General features: G+C 45.5%; 1 protein-coding gene across 2 annotated transcripts in view; it reads left to right on the plus strand.

Annotated features, from left to right (window-relative positions):
• Nucleotides 1–2,154: 2,154 nt before the first annotated feature.
• Nucleotides 2,155–13,852, plus strand: part of MAP3K7CL (MAP3K7 C-terminal like) — a 100,240-nt gene continuing 88,542 nt past the window's right edge. The window contains exon 1 of one of the 2 annotated variants that reach the window (XM_082246628.1): nucleotides 2,155–2,230. The gene's annotated coding sequence lies outside the window, so the exon portion shown is untranslated. Of the gene's footprint in view, nucleotides 2,231–2,343; nucleotides 2,637–13,852 lie in introns of those variants that run through there. The other variant, XM_082246627.1, reaches the window with a different exon arrangement.

Raw genomic sequence — 13,852 nt, forward strand, 5'->3', positions numbered from 1 at the left:
AAATCCAGGTGTGAAAGACTTGTTGCATCTTTCCCAAAAAGACACCTGGCTGTATTAGATCAAAAGGGGGCTTCTACTAAATACTGAGCAAAGGGTCTGAATACTTAGGACCATGTGATATTTCAGTTTTACTTTTTTAATAAATCTGCAACAATGTCAACAATTCTGTGTTTTTCTGTCAGTATGGGGTGCTATGTGTACATTCATGAGGAAGAAGAATGAACTTAAATGATTTTAGCAAATGGCTGCAATATAACAAAGAGTGAAAAATGTAAGGGGGTCTGAATACTTTCCGTACCCACTGTACACTAGCACACACTAGAGGGTGCTACCCTTCCCTATGAGAGCCATCTTAACTGATCTGACGCAAGTCGCTCCGACTTTAGAAAAGGTTAGTGCACTAATTTGGTCTTACATATGGTCAATACCATAGAGTGTAAAAAGTCACATTAATTCGGATCAAAGTTGGACTGAAGTTGCAGGGCAAACTCGGATCGGAAATCGTGTGACTTTCATGTCGGAGCAGTGTGAATCTGGGCTATCAGGAGAGTCCACCATCAGATTCCCCCTTACATGTGAGTCCTCATCAAAGTTCCCGCTTACATAGGAGTCCCCATCAAAGCCCCTCTTTACATGGGATCCCCATCAAAGTCCCCCCTTATATGGAAGTCCCCATCAAAGTCCCCCTTATATGAGAGTCCTCATCAGTTTCCTCCTTACATGAGGGTCTCCATCAGATTCCTCCTTATATGAAAGTTCCCTTTAGAGCATTCCCTTACTAAGAGTCCCTATAAGATTCCCCTTAAAAGGGACTCCCCATCAAAATCCCCCCCCCCCCACATAAATAGGACTCCCCATCAGATAAATTCCCCCCTACATGAGAGTCCCTATCAGAGTTTCATATTACCTCAGAGAGCCAGACAGAATCTTGCAGTAGGCTGCATTTGGCCCACAGGCCATAGTTTAAAAACCTCAGATTCAAAGAATTGAGCTTTGAATTTTAAAGAATATATTAAAACCTTGGATTGTGAGTAACTCGTTCTGTGAGTGTTTTACAAGACAAGCAAAATGTTTAAATAAGTTTTGACTTGACAAGCCATGTCATGATATACAAGTAGCACCACATCACAACTGAGTATAAAAGAGAAGAGAGGCGCCTCTAAGTGTAGCAATATGGTACAGAATTTAGCAACTCACATGATTGATGATTAAAAGAGGCACATCTACTGTAAGTATGCAGGGATCCGGGGTAAAGCTGTGTACATAGATTGTCCTCCGCACCGCCAGCTCTCACCGCTGTCTGTCTGAAATAGTGACTGGGAAGACTACCCTGCAGTAGAGCGATCTGAAAGCGAGACTTGAAGCATTTGTGGAGCGCAGCATGGAAGAGATGATGTTGATGGCGGTGCAAAATACGGTCTATGTGGACAGCTTTACCCTGGATTCCTGCTGTCCACATAGACCATATTTCGCACCGCCGCCACCATCGGCATCACCCCTTCCACGCTGCACTCCAGAAACGCTTCTAGCCTCGCTTTCAGATCGCTCTACTGCAGGGTAGTCTTCCCGGTCACTATTTCACTAAGATGTGCCTGTTTTAACATCAGCCATGTAAGTAGACAAATATTGTACACTCATTACATGTAACCATATTGCTACACTTAGAGGCGCCTCTCTCCTCTTTTATACTTTGTATCACCTGCTGGATTTTGCTTATAATCCCCTTGTGGAGGAGCCAATTGGGGATGAGTATTTTATGGTTACACAACCTATCACATTGCTATAATCTTTTATATGGACTATAAACTGAAGGATTTATGAATAAATGGTTGTGGAAGGAATCTGAGTTTCCATTATTTCCTCACTTTGATATACGAGTGCTTTGGATTAGAAGCACGTTTCCGGAACTAATTATACTCCCAATCCAAGGTTTTACTGTACTTATATTGTATACCAGGTTCTTTTTAACCTGATCACTTTCTATAATGTATATTACCTCCTAATTACCCATATCTTTTTTGGCCTTTTAGTGAAAAGTTTTCTCAATAGCTAACTGAGCTGGCACTTGGTCCTTTTTTGATAACCTGCCTGCAATCTTTTGGCCATGTCACCTCTGGCTGACAGCAGCCCCAGACAGTTCTGCTGAGTACTAGTGACTATCTTTGCCAGCGAGCTGGAATAGGCTCAAGGCACTGATTGGGTCATGCTGAAAACATTCTTGCCCAGTGAAGTAAGTCTGTTTGTATTTTAAGTTCACCGGGACTAGTGAATTAAAAGCCTTGAACTCCCGCGGTTTGTCATTTTGTTTTTTAAGGAAGTGTGACAGGCAGGTTTTTTTTTTTTTTTTTCTCCCTTCCAAAGCAATGACAACATACTAAACTCTGCTGGAAGGATAAGGAAAGGGGGCTACGAGGAGAGGAAGGAGGGAGAGAAAGTCCTTTTTGGAAAAGCAGGGCCGTTGTAGGTAGTTGCATGCTGTGCTGACAGCTGTCCCGGCCATTCAGTTGCTGTCAGAGCGGTTATGCAGCAGGTGCAAGCTTTGCTGCCATTGATTTTTTTCTTCACAAAGACAAGAAGCGGCCAAGGAAGTGGCTGACCTGGGATTATTGGAGCGTAGACACTCTCAGCTGAGTGAGGTAAGGCAACAGGTGTGGACGTTGGACTGCAGAGAGGATGAAGCTGTAACATCACTTAATCTGTGTTGTGATACAGAATTTGCACATAAGCAGCTGGCACCCTTGCCGGCAGTTGTTGTATGGGTGTGATGGCTCAGTCCTTGCGTGGCCCCTGTCAGCTCAGCAAACATATGGTTTTTATGGCTTGCCTAGAAGGAGGGAAAACATGAGTCCAGTCTAGACCCTTTTCTCTGCCACTGGTATTTGTGATTAGGGATGAGCAAAGTGAATGCTGCAAAATGCATTTTGCTGCAAAATTTGCGGTTTTGCTATCAGCAAAATTTTGGTGAATCTCAAACTTTCAATTTTGCTCACTGAGCTGCTCCGGTGACATTCAAATGAAAAAAAAAAATTGCTACTTCTTTGAAGATAATTTTCCTGGTGCCTCCATGGCAGCATACTAGTGATAGAGCTCCGCCTCGACTCCACCTTCAGGATCAGTGAATAGCATAAATTAAAAGGTATAGCCCCCCCCATCATTCTCCTTTTTTTCCTCATACCTCTTGAGCAGTGAAGATGGCAGTATGTCCCTACCTCTGCCTGTGAAAACGGGCAGCTTCCACCGGGTTCAGCCTCTCCCGTGTGCAGTCCCTGTTCTTGGGCCGCTAAACGCGCTAATAAGACTGGGAACCCCTTCTGTGGATCTTCTGGGGTCTGTGAGTAACGGCGTTTCCTAACGTGGAACAAATATGCCGTCTTTTCTAAAGATATATTTATATGCATATATAAATACATTTGTGTTGATACGTATGTATATGGAAATCATTACATATGAGGTGGAAGTTATGGTGGCAGAAGGATCAGCAGTCTGTCCTGGCTTTTCTGTTTTGTCTACTATGGTGTGTTTGTTTCCTGTACTGGCTCCCCTTTAGGTAGAATTTTCCCACTATTTATTCATTTTAATATGCCTGCTTTTATTTAAGCTGTACCTGGGGTTTGTGCCTTGTATCCTTTGTTAGCATTTATTTTCCTTTCTACCGAGGGTTTCCATGTCGGGTCCTGGGGCCGTGGCGTCCTCGTGTCTCGTTCGCGCCGGTCGCGCTGTGATGACGCGACGGTCGGCGCATGCGCATTGACTCCCGATGCGGCCATTTTTTCGGTGGGAGCAGCGGTGCGGCGACACGTCGGGTTGCGGCGGCGGCTGCGCATGCGCGGTAACTTCGCGGCGGCGGCGCATGCGCGGTAGAGATCACGGCGGCCATTTTGCCGTGGTCTTAAAAAAAAAAAAAAAAAAAAAAGAAGGGAAAAAGGACAAATAAAATATAGATTAATGATAATTTAAAACAAGTACATTTTTACAAATGATTATATCAGGAAACAGACTGGGGAGGTTAAATTTGGCAATGGATTAGGGACAGCATACTTGGCTGTTCCCTTAAAGAGGCGGTACTAAAAAAAAAAAAAAAAAAAAAAGAAAAGGGGGGGATCCGATTAAAGGCTTTCCTGTATCCTATTGGTACCTCGGTTCAGGTGGAGGTGGAGCTTGAGGTATTTAAGGCAGGAAGTTTAGAGTGGTAGTGTCTTCGGTTTCAGCTAGCCTTGCCCTGCAGACCCCTTTTGTTTGCTCTCACTCGGTAGGTAATTTCAGGCTGTCGTTCTTACCTTTCCTTTATATATATGTATATATATATTTGTATACATATTTTTCTTTTATAATTTTTCCCTTTTCAGCTGATCCTTTTGCCCTTACCATGAGTCATTCCTCACGAAACCAAGATCCACCTGACCGTAATAGGTATGGGACCAACTTTTCGTGAGTATTAAAAAAAAAAAAAAAAAAAGAGTGCGCCATTGACATCCATTATTTTTGGTTTGTCATAGTCCAGTACCATCGAAGAGATCTCAAAAGTCATCGGGAAGACGGGATGACCACAGTCCTGATCGCAGGTCACATTCCTCAAGATACCCAGAGAGATCAAGATCCAGAAGCCGTTATCGCTCTCCTTCACCACATTATTCTTCGAGAAAAAAGTGCTGGTCTTGTGGCGCGGAACCCCTCCCGAGAAAGCTGGTCTGTAAAGACTGTCTCAGGGATTATGCGGCCAGTTGTGACACGGAGAGCCGCCAAGTAGTTGATCTACTTAAACAAACAATGAAGGACTCAATTTCAGAGCTGATGTCCACCATCCCAGCTCGTCCTATACCACAGGCTTCTCAGCCACAGGAATCGGATCCGGTGATCGCAGGTCCTTCCGCTATCACTGTTAGCGCAGTTCCAGCCACTAGAGATCCTTCCTCGGAGGAACATTCGGACAAATCTTCAGATGAAGAAGAGCCTTCAGGTTTCAACTTTGCTTTAGTTCAGCCGTTTATTCAGGCGGTTAAGCAGGCCATCGCCTGGGATGAACCAGCGGAAACCCGGCCTAAGTCAAAGTCATATTTCCCTTTTCTCAAGAGGAAACAAGTCGCTTTCCCTTTAATGGGAGAAATAAGGGAAGTGATTGAGAATGAATGGAGTAAGACAGATAAAAAATTCTCCTTCAACAGAGTGAATAAATTTTATCCGTTGCCGGAAGAAGGAATACAAGCCTTATCCTCCATGCCAGTAGTGGATGCAGCGGTGGTGCGTCTAGCGAAGAACATGACCCTTCCAATGGAAGATTCAACTTCATTTAAAGATCCATTGGATAGGCGCATTGATCTTGACCTAAAAAGAGGCTATCTGGCCGCAGGGGCAGCTTGTAAGCCCGCTATTGCGCTGACTTCAGTCTCAAGTGCCATTCATTCCTGGACTGACAACGTTGAGACAGCTCTGCGACAGGATGTCCCTAAAGAGGATATTATCAAGTCACTTGAGGAATTGAAGTTAGCGGCAGACTTCGTGGGAGAAGCCGCCATTGACACAATTAGGTGCGCCTCTCGTTCAATGCTCCACTCAGTGATGGCTAAGAGGGCACTATGGTTGAGGCCTTGGACGGCTGACTTGGCATCAAAGCAGAGCTGGTGCAAAATACCTTTTGATGGTAAATCGCTATTTGGTGAAAGATTGGAGAAGGCCATTTCCAGGGTCACTGGAGGAAAGACTGGTATTCTTCCACAAGATAGGAAGGAACGCAGAACAAGGGGTTTCCTCTCAAGGTTCCGCCAGTCAAATTCTAGAGGCTACAGACAGACCCATCCATTCAGGGACAATAAGAGGCCCTGGAAAGGTACCCAGTCTTCCTTTCTTGCATCCAGAAAAAATAAAAATCTCACTACCCCACAAGGGGAGACAAAGTCCTTTTGACGCCAGAAAAGAAGTGACCGATCCAGTGGGAGCCCGACTTCGCCACTTCTTACCAAATTGGATGACAAAATGCCAGGACCCTTGGGTCCTTTCTACCATCCGTTACGGTCACTTCTGGACATTCCAACAGCAACCACCTCGGGCGACTTACAAAAAGACGACACTACCATCATCCCCACAGAAGGCACAGGCCTTAAAGGACTTTCTAGTTTCACTTCAACTTCAACAAGCGGCGGTACCGGTACCCTATGGGGAACGCTTCACAGGTTTCTATTCAACCCTGTTCCTGGTGGAGAAGAAGACAGGGGGTTGGAGGCCGGTTATAGATTTGAAAGGTCTAAACCGCTATATTCATCTGGAAAGATTCAAGATGGAGTCTTTACAGACAATAATCCAAACAGTACAGCCTATGGATTGGTTGATATCTGTGGATCTGCAAGATGCCTACCTACACATTCCTATACTTCCCGCCTTCCAAAAATATCTAAGGTTCGCAGTAGGTCATGTCCACCTACAATTTCAAGCTCTGCCTTTCGGCCTGTGCACATCCCCAAGAGTCTTCACAAAGGTCTTGATATCGGCCCTTGCCCCCCTAAGGGAGAAAGGATTAAGAGTATATCATTACCTGGACGATATCCTCCTCCTAGCCGACTGTCCACGGAAATTGATTCTCCACAGGGACATTCTACTACAAACCCTGAAGGATCTAGGGTGGTTAGTAAATCGGCAGAAGAGTCAACTATCTCCAACCCAGGTGATGGTATACTTAGGGGCAGAATTCAACACGGCCAGAGGCACGGTCTCTCTACCCCAAATGAAGGCAACAGCAATAATTCAAAAGACACTTCATGCCATAGGAAGGGACTACATGTCAGCTTCACAATGTATGAGTCTGATCGGCTCAATGTCTTCCTGCATCCCTCTAGTGCCATGGTCACATTGGCACCTGAGGTTCTTTCAGTCGGGATTCCTGTCCCAGTGGCGCACACGTCAACTCTCGCAAACGATCCAGATAACATCGATAATGCGCAGAGGCCTTCATTGGTGGACAGATCCGGAGAATCTCGCCAAACCTCACCATCTGGGTTCTCATTCCTGGACCATGATCACATCGGATGCGAGCAGCCAGGGATGGGGAGCGCATTGCGAAACAATACAGATTCAGGGGAGATGGTCCTTTCCGGTGAAAGGCTTGGTTTCCAACATTCTGGAGCTGAGGGCGGCATTCATGGCACTAACCTCACTAGCTCCTCAGGTGAGGGCGCAGAGGGTCCTACTACGCCTAGACAACAGGGCAGCGGTTTCATACATCCAGAAGCAGGGAGGAACCCGCAGCAGGACCCTCCTGAGGGAAGTAGAGCCCATTATGATCTGGGCAGAAAGGTATCTGGTGGCCCTCAGAGCAGCCTATCTACCAGGCAGATTGAACACAGTGGCGGATCATTTATCAAGAGACTTCGAGGACACCAACGAATGGGCAATACATCCGCACATTTTTCAGCAGATCCTCAGCCTATGGGATCTCCCACAAGTAGATCTATTCGCAACTCCAGAGAACTCCAAGCTCCCGAGTTTCTTCTCACGTCTCCCTTACCCGCAAGCGGAGGAAGTGGATGCTCTGTCCTGCCCATGGCGGTTCACGACAGGCTACGCCTTTCCACCACGTCCCCTAATTCACAGGTTCTTACTGAGATTGACGAGGGAACCAGTACAGATACTGGCAATCCTTCCGTATTGGCCGAAGAGGCCTTGGTTTCCATTGGCCCTACGCATGAGCGTATGCTCCCCGATCAAGATTCCCCCCTTTCCTCACCTACTATCACAGGGGGGGAGGTTCCATCCAAGACCACAGACTCTGAACCTTCGAATATGGCTGTTGAGAGGAGGCGGTTTGAATCCTTAGGATGCTCCCAGCAAGTCATCAATACTCTCCTCAAAGCCAAAAAGCCAGCAACCAATTCCGTATATGCTAAGATCTGGAATAGGTTTGTGTCCTACGCGGAAACAGAAGAATTTGATCCCATCACGCCTTCTGTTTCAAATGTATTGGCCTTCCTTCAGTCTGGCCTAGACAGGGGTCTCGGCTTGAGTACACTTAAAGTTCAGGTGTCAGCGATTTCAGCGGCAACCAGCATCAGATGGGCAGATAATCCGCTGGTAATCACCTTTCTCAGAGGAGTTCTTAAGATTCGTCCTCCAAGTAGAAGTCCCTTTCCTCAGTGGGACCTTCCTCTGATTCTGGAGATGCTGTCCAAACACCCTTTTGTGCCGGTGGAGCAAATTTCGCTATGGAACCTGACTTTGAAGACAGTTTTTCTAGTGGCGATCACTTCCGGCAAAAGAATTTCAGACTTGCACTCCCTAGGAATAGGGGAGGAGCATATATCGTTTTTTCCTGACAGAGTGGAGCTACGGCCTCTTCGAGGTTTTACTCCGAAAGTGACTACACCAGACAACTTAAGTGAACCATGGGCATTACCAGTCTTCTCAGATTCGTGTCAGGAACTAGATGTTCCCAAGATATTAAAAGCCTATCTGGAAATGACAGCAGCCTTCAGGAACTCGGAAAAGCTTTTCGTGATTCCTTGGGGTAAAAACAGAGGAAAGGAAGCCTCAAAAAGGACCTTGGCATCCTGGGTAGTCAAGACCATTCAAAAGGCCTATACTGCACAAAACATGGATGTTCCTTCCAGAGTGAACGCACACTCAACAAGGGCAGTGTCAACTTCATGGGCAACGAGAGCAAACGTCTCATTGGAGACAATATGCAGGGCGGCATCTTGGTCGTCACAGCACACGTTTCTCAGACACTATAGAGTTGATCCAGGGGCCCTAACGACGGTTGAATTTGGAAGACGAGTTGTTCAAGCAGCAATGTCTTTGTCTAATTAAACTTTATTTTTTGATTAAGCATTATCCCACCCGTGTAAGCTAGTTATTTATCACTAGTATGCTGCCATGGAGGCACCAGGAAAACGGAAAATTGTATCATACTTACCGTAATTTTCCTTTCCTGGTGCCTATCCATGGCAGCATACTATCCCTCCCTCGGTTTTCCTATTTACGGAGAATGATGGGGGGGGCTATACCTTTTAATTTATGCTATTCACTGATCCTGAAGGTGGAGTCGAGGCGGAGCTCTATCACTAGTATGCTGCCATGGATAGGCACCAGGAAAGGAAAATTACGGTAAGTATGATACAATTTTCCGTTTTACTGTCTTTCAATAAATTTTCTTTGTTTTTTTGATCTTTGCTAAAGGAAGAAAACACAATTTCTGTTGTAGTCCTTTCTTTCTTTTTTCTTTTCGGGTATTTGATTGTCATTTTGTTTTTGAACAGTAGAAGTTAACATTTTTATTGTCGTTCTTTGTTTTTGCACAAAAGAAAATACAAGTTCTATTGTAGTTCTTTTCTTTTTTTTTTTCTTTTGTGTATTTGATTGTCATTTTGTTTTTGCACGGTTGAAAAAAAAAACTGTTTTTGCACAGAAAAAAAGAATACAATTTCTATTGTAGTTCTTTTTCTTTTTCTTTTTTTTTCCTTTGTATATATGATTGTCATTTTGTTTTTGCACAGTCAAAAATAACTTTGCTATTGTAGTTCTTTCCTTTTTTTTTTTTGCTATTGGTGTATTTAATTTGCATTTGTTTTTTGAACAGTAGAAGATTGATTGTCCTTCTTTGTTTTTTATTTTTCCTTTTTGTGTATTTGATTGTCACTTGTTTTTTGAACAGTACAGGATACAATTTCTATTGCAGTTGTTTGAATTTTATTTTTTCCATTTTGTGTGATTGATTTTGATTTGGTTTTTGAATAGTAGAAGCTAAAATTTGTATTGTCAGCGCCCAGTACTCTGAACAATTTCTACATTGACCATTTTTTCTAAAGTAAAATTAGAATGGCTTTCCTACTAAGCCCTGCCCTTTCATTTTTTTTTCTTTCTGTTGTCTGGTTTCATTTTGCTGTGGGGGAAAAAAAAGTTGAATCAAAAGGCTAATTGGGGGCTGTTAGATGAACAATAGTTGAAAGGAGCTTCTGTGATCCTTCGGATACCTTTTAAAGCTTATTGCACCTTTAGGCTCCCTTTCACACGAACGGTTAGATTTAGCTGCGGAAAGAGGAACTAAAGCCCCGTACACACGTACCGATTGTTGGCCGTAAATATTCGGCCGCCGACCGATCGGCTGATTGTAGGCTTGTTAGTATGATGCTTCCGACAGCCGACAGCGCATTTTCGGCCGAACAGAATCTGTCGTGCAGACTTTAAAATATTTGTTGGCCGTCACCAGAATGGCTGATTGTTCGCCAGTCAGTACAGATTTCGGCCGACAGACAGCAGATTAGCAAGACTGGGCATGCTCAGAAAAGAAAAAAGACAAGGAAAGTTAACCATCACATGACATCACTTCTGCAGTCGGCTGTTGTTGGCCGACAAAATTCGTGTGCAGTCTTTTGCAGTTTTCAACAGACACGACAGCCCTGGACAAAAGACGGCCGATCGTTCGGCCGACGATCAGTACGTGTGTACGGGGCTTTATTTACCACAGATAAACGCAGACAATGCTTCCCTATGGCCCCGTTCACACACTGTGTTTAGCAACATTTTCATAACATATGGTTTTGTGCATTTAGGAAAAATAAAGTCGACAGCGTCCAGGAGTGATGTACCGCAGCTATCTGTATATAAACGCAGTTAATCGCACTACAAAGGAAAAAAAGGTAAACAGCTGCTATACAAAAGGCAAGAATTTACTACCGTAGCTAAACGCAGCCACATGTAAACGCAAGTATTCACATATAATTGGAATGTACAAATGTGAATAATCTTTGTGCTGGAATTTCAAAATAACAAAACATGCTTTTACCAGCAGCACAACAACTACTTGTGAAAGGGACCTTAAAGTGGAGTTCCACCCTCATTTTATACTTACCTCCATCTTCTCGCTCCGGGTCACCTGAAAAAGAAATGGATAATCGCATTTTTTTTTTTACTTACCTGGTAGCGAAGAAAATATACTTACCTTACTTCCTTCTTCCTCCTTCCTCGGCCGCGGCCCGTCATCACTTCCTGGCTCTGCAATGATTCCTGGGAGCTGAACGTCATAGCTCCCAGGAATCATTGCGCCTGCACCGGCCCCGACGTCAGTTCCGGGGCGCGCGCGTCATCCCCTTCTAAACAGCTTCTGGGCATGCCCAGAAGCTGTGGAGGGATGACGCGCGTGACCCGGAAGTGACGTCGGGGCCGGCGCAGGGCATCATGGGACCGAAGAAGGCGGAAGGGGACCCCCGAAGAGGATCTCACTGGCTTCAAGCTGCCCACTTCTGAGATGGCAGCACTGGACAAGACGTTTTCAAGGTAAGTATTTGTCCTAACAGGTAAGTGCAACCCGGGACAGATCAGGGGCTAGCCATTGTGGAATGCACTAGCCCTGACTGTCCCGGGGGTATTTTTAAAAAAAAAAAAATTCCAGGGTGGAACTCCGCTTTAAGTTGGCCATACACTGTTGGAATTTTGGCCAGTTCCTATTGAACTAGCTACAATTGGATGGCCCTGTCATCCTCCTCCCACCTGACATCCTTCAACTGAATAATGGCAGCATCCAGTCAGATGCAGCTTCTTTCAGGAGTTCTGACAGCCAGCGGGACTGACTGTCAGAACACAGTAGTAGGAGATTGGATGCAGCTGGCTGGTAAGTGAGCTGGGGTTTTCCCTAGGAAGGGGAATAGGGACAAGGGGGGGGGGGGGGGAGGAGGTAGAGCGGATAAAGAAATGCAGGATATAGATTCTCCAACAAGCAACATTAACACTATGGCAATGGTCTAGAGCTTACCCAAGATCCCCAGATCTTATCAAATTTAGAGGGACACCTTCGACTCATATAGGTAGGTTTATAGAGAGGTAGAACAGAGTCCACCAGCGTCATCCACTGTGGAACTGTAGGAGGGTCAGCCCGCTTCCAATGAGTTAATATGGATTTCCTGGCATAAAAAACAGTGTAGAAAACAAAGAGGCGCACATGAGTGCTAGGGTCGACATCATCACAGATGCCCAGCAAACAAACCCTGGGATCCAAAGGGATAGACAATAGGCCCATTGAATTAATCACATCTAACACCCCCTGCCAGAATTGTTGAATCAACGGGCATGACCAAATCACATGTATAAAAGTACCAGAGGCAGTCTGGCATTTAGGGCAACTAATAGCCTTAGAGGGGAAGATGCGTGAGAGCCTCAGAGGTGTATAATAAGCCCTATGGATAAACTTAAGCTGAATGTATCTGTCTCTGGCTAAGATAACTAACAGAATAAACTGCTGAAGTCCCCCATCCCAGTCCTCAGGGGTAAGAGAGGTTATATCACCCTGCCACTTATGAAACAGACGAAAATCAGTGCTGACAGAGTGACAGGAGATCTGAAGATTCAGGGAAGACAGGAGCTTGTCGGCATGGCTGGAGATGAGGAAGCGCTCCACCGCGTGCGGCGATAGAGTAATCACAGAAGGGAACTGCGCCTGGAGAGCATGACGTAGCTGCAGGTATCGGAAAAACATCCGGGAAGGAAGAGCAAAGGTGAGTTTGAAAGCATCAAATGTCAGGAGGCGACCCTCCAGCATGACATGTTGTAATTTCTTGACACCAAAATCGGCCCACACACTGGGTTAGGGAATGGAAGCAAGAGGAGGCAGGCGAGGGTTACCCCACATTGGTGTATGAGGGTAGATCATGTCTCTGTCAGAGAACACGGCCGAGACCTGGCCCCACACAATGACCGTTGTGTGCATCTAAGTAATCATAGCGGGACAAACCTTGGGGCCTCTAAACACTAAGTTGCTTAACGCTGAGTATGAACATAGGATAGCTGCTTCAAGATTAACCGACGGATTGGTGGGGGTTTGCTTGAACCACCAGTGTACCGTCACTAGAACCGCCGCCCAGTAGTACTGCCGGAAGCAGGGGAGTGCCAACCCACCCTGAGAAAGGGGCAGGTGCAGGGTGGACTTGGCTTACCCTAGGGGTAATGCCAGCCCAAATACGGGGTGCGAACAACCTGATCTAACTTCCTGAAAAAGGACGCAGGGATAAGAACTGGGGTGTTGCGAAACACGTACAAAAATTTAGGTAGAAAGGTCATTTTAAGAAGATTAATTCTACCTACTAGGGAGAGGGGGAGAGATCTCCACATTTGACAACGAAGCGTTAATTGGTGCAAAACCGGGTAGACATTATCATCTAGGTACTGAGAGGGGTCAGCTTGAATTTATATCCCAAGATATTTAAATTTGGAGACCTCCACCAGCGGGGTCTGGGGGAGAGGACTTAATGGGGCCCCGGTCAAGGAAAAAAAGCAGTGACTTACTCCTGTTAGTTCTGATCCCTGAGAATCTACCAAAGCAGTCGATGAGAGCAAGAGCCGCTTGGAGAAAGTCAGAGGCATCAGGGAGATACAATAAATTATCATCCGCATAGAGAGAAATCCTCTCTGTTAGTGGACCTACCTGTAATCCCGACACTGTGGGCAGGGAACGGATAAGGATCGCAAGTGGCTCCACAGCGAGGGCAAATGGGAATTTTTGTTTATTGTTTTTTTTGTTTTATGTGCGTCGCCCTTCCATGTGCTCCATGCTGCAAAGGCCAGGTATAGGTTGTTAGGTTGGGGTGGTTGCCATTTGTTTATACTGTCAGTAATTGGGTGAAGAGATGCACTGGATACCTTCGCTGCCATTGTGCTATTGCTGGGTGTCCAGTGGGTCCCTATACCTTTTAAGGCAGGGTGGGCTCCCTCTGGGCAAACCTGCCCTTTATCTATCCATTATTATATATGCACTCCAACTCAGGAGACTCTCAAAATTATGGAGTTAGGACTGCAGTACACTGGGGTGCCGTGACGTGGCTGCTGCAGCTTACACATGTATTTGCAAATGTGTGAAAATGAAACCCCTTGGATTTGA

Source organism: Pelophylax lessonae, assembly GCF_965119305.1.
Source record: "Pelophylax lessonae genome assembly, chromosome: 2".
Taxonomy (NCBI): Eukaryota; Metazoa; Chordata; class Amphibia; order Anura; family Ranidae; genus Pelophylax; species Pelophylax lessonae.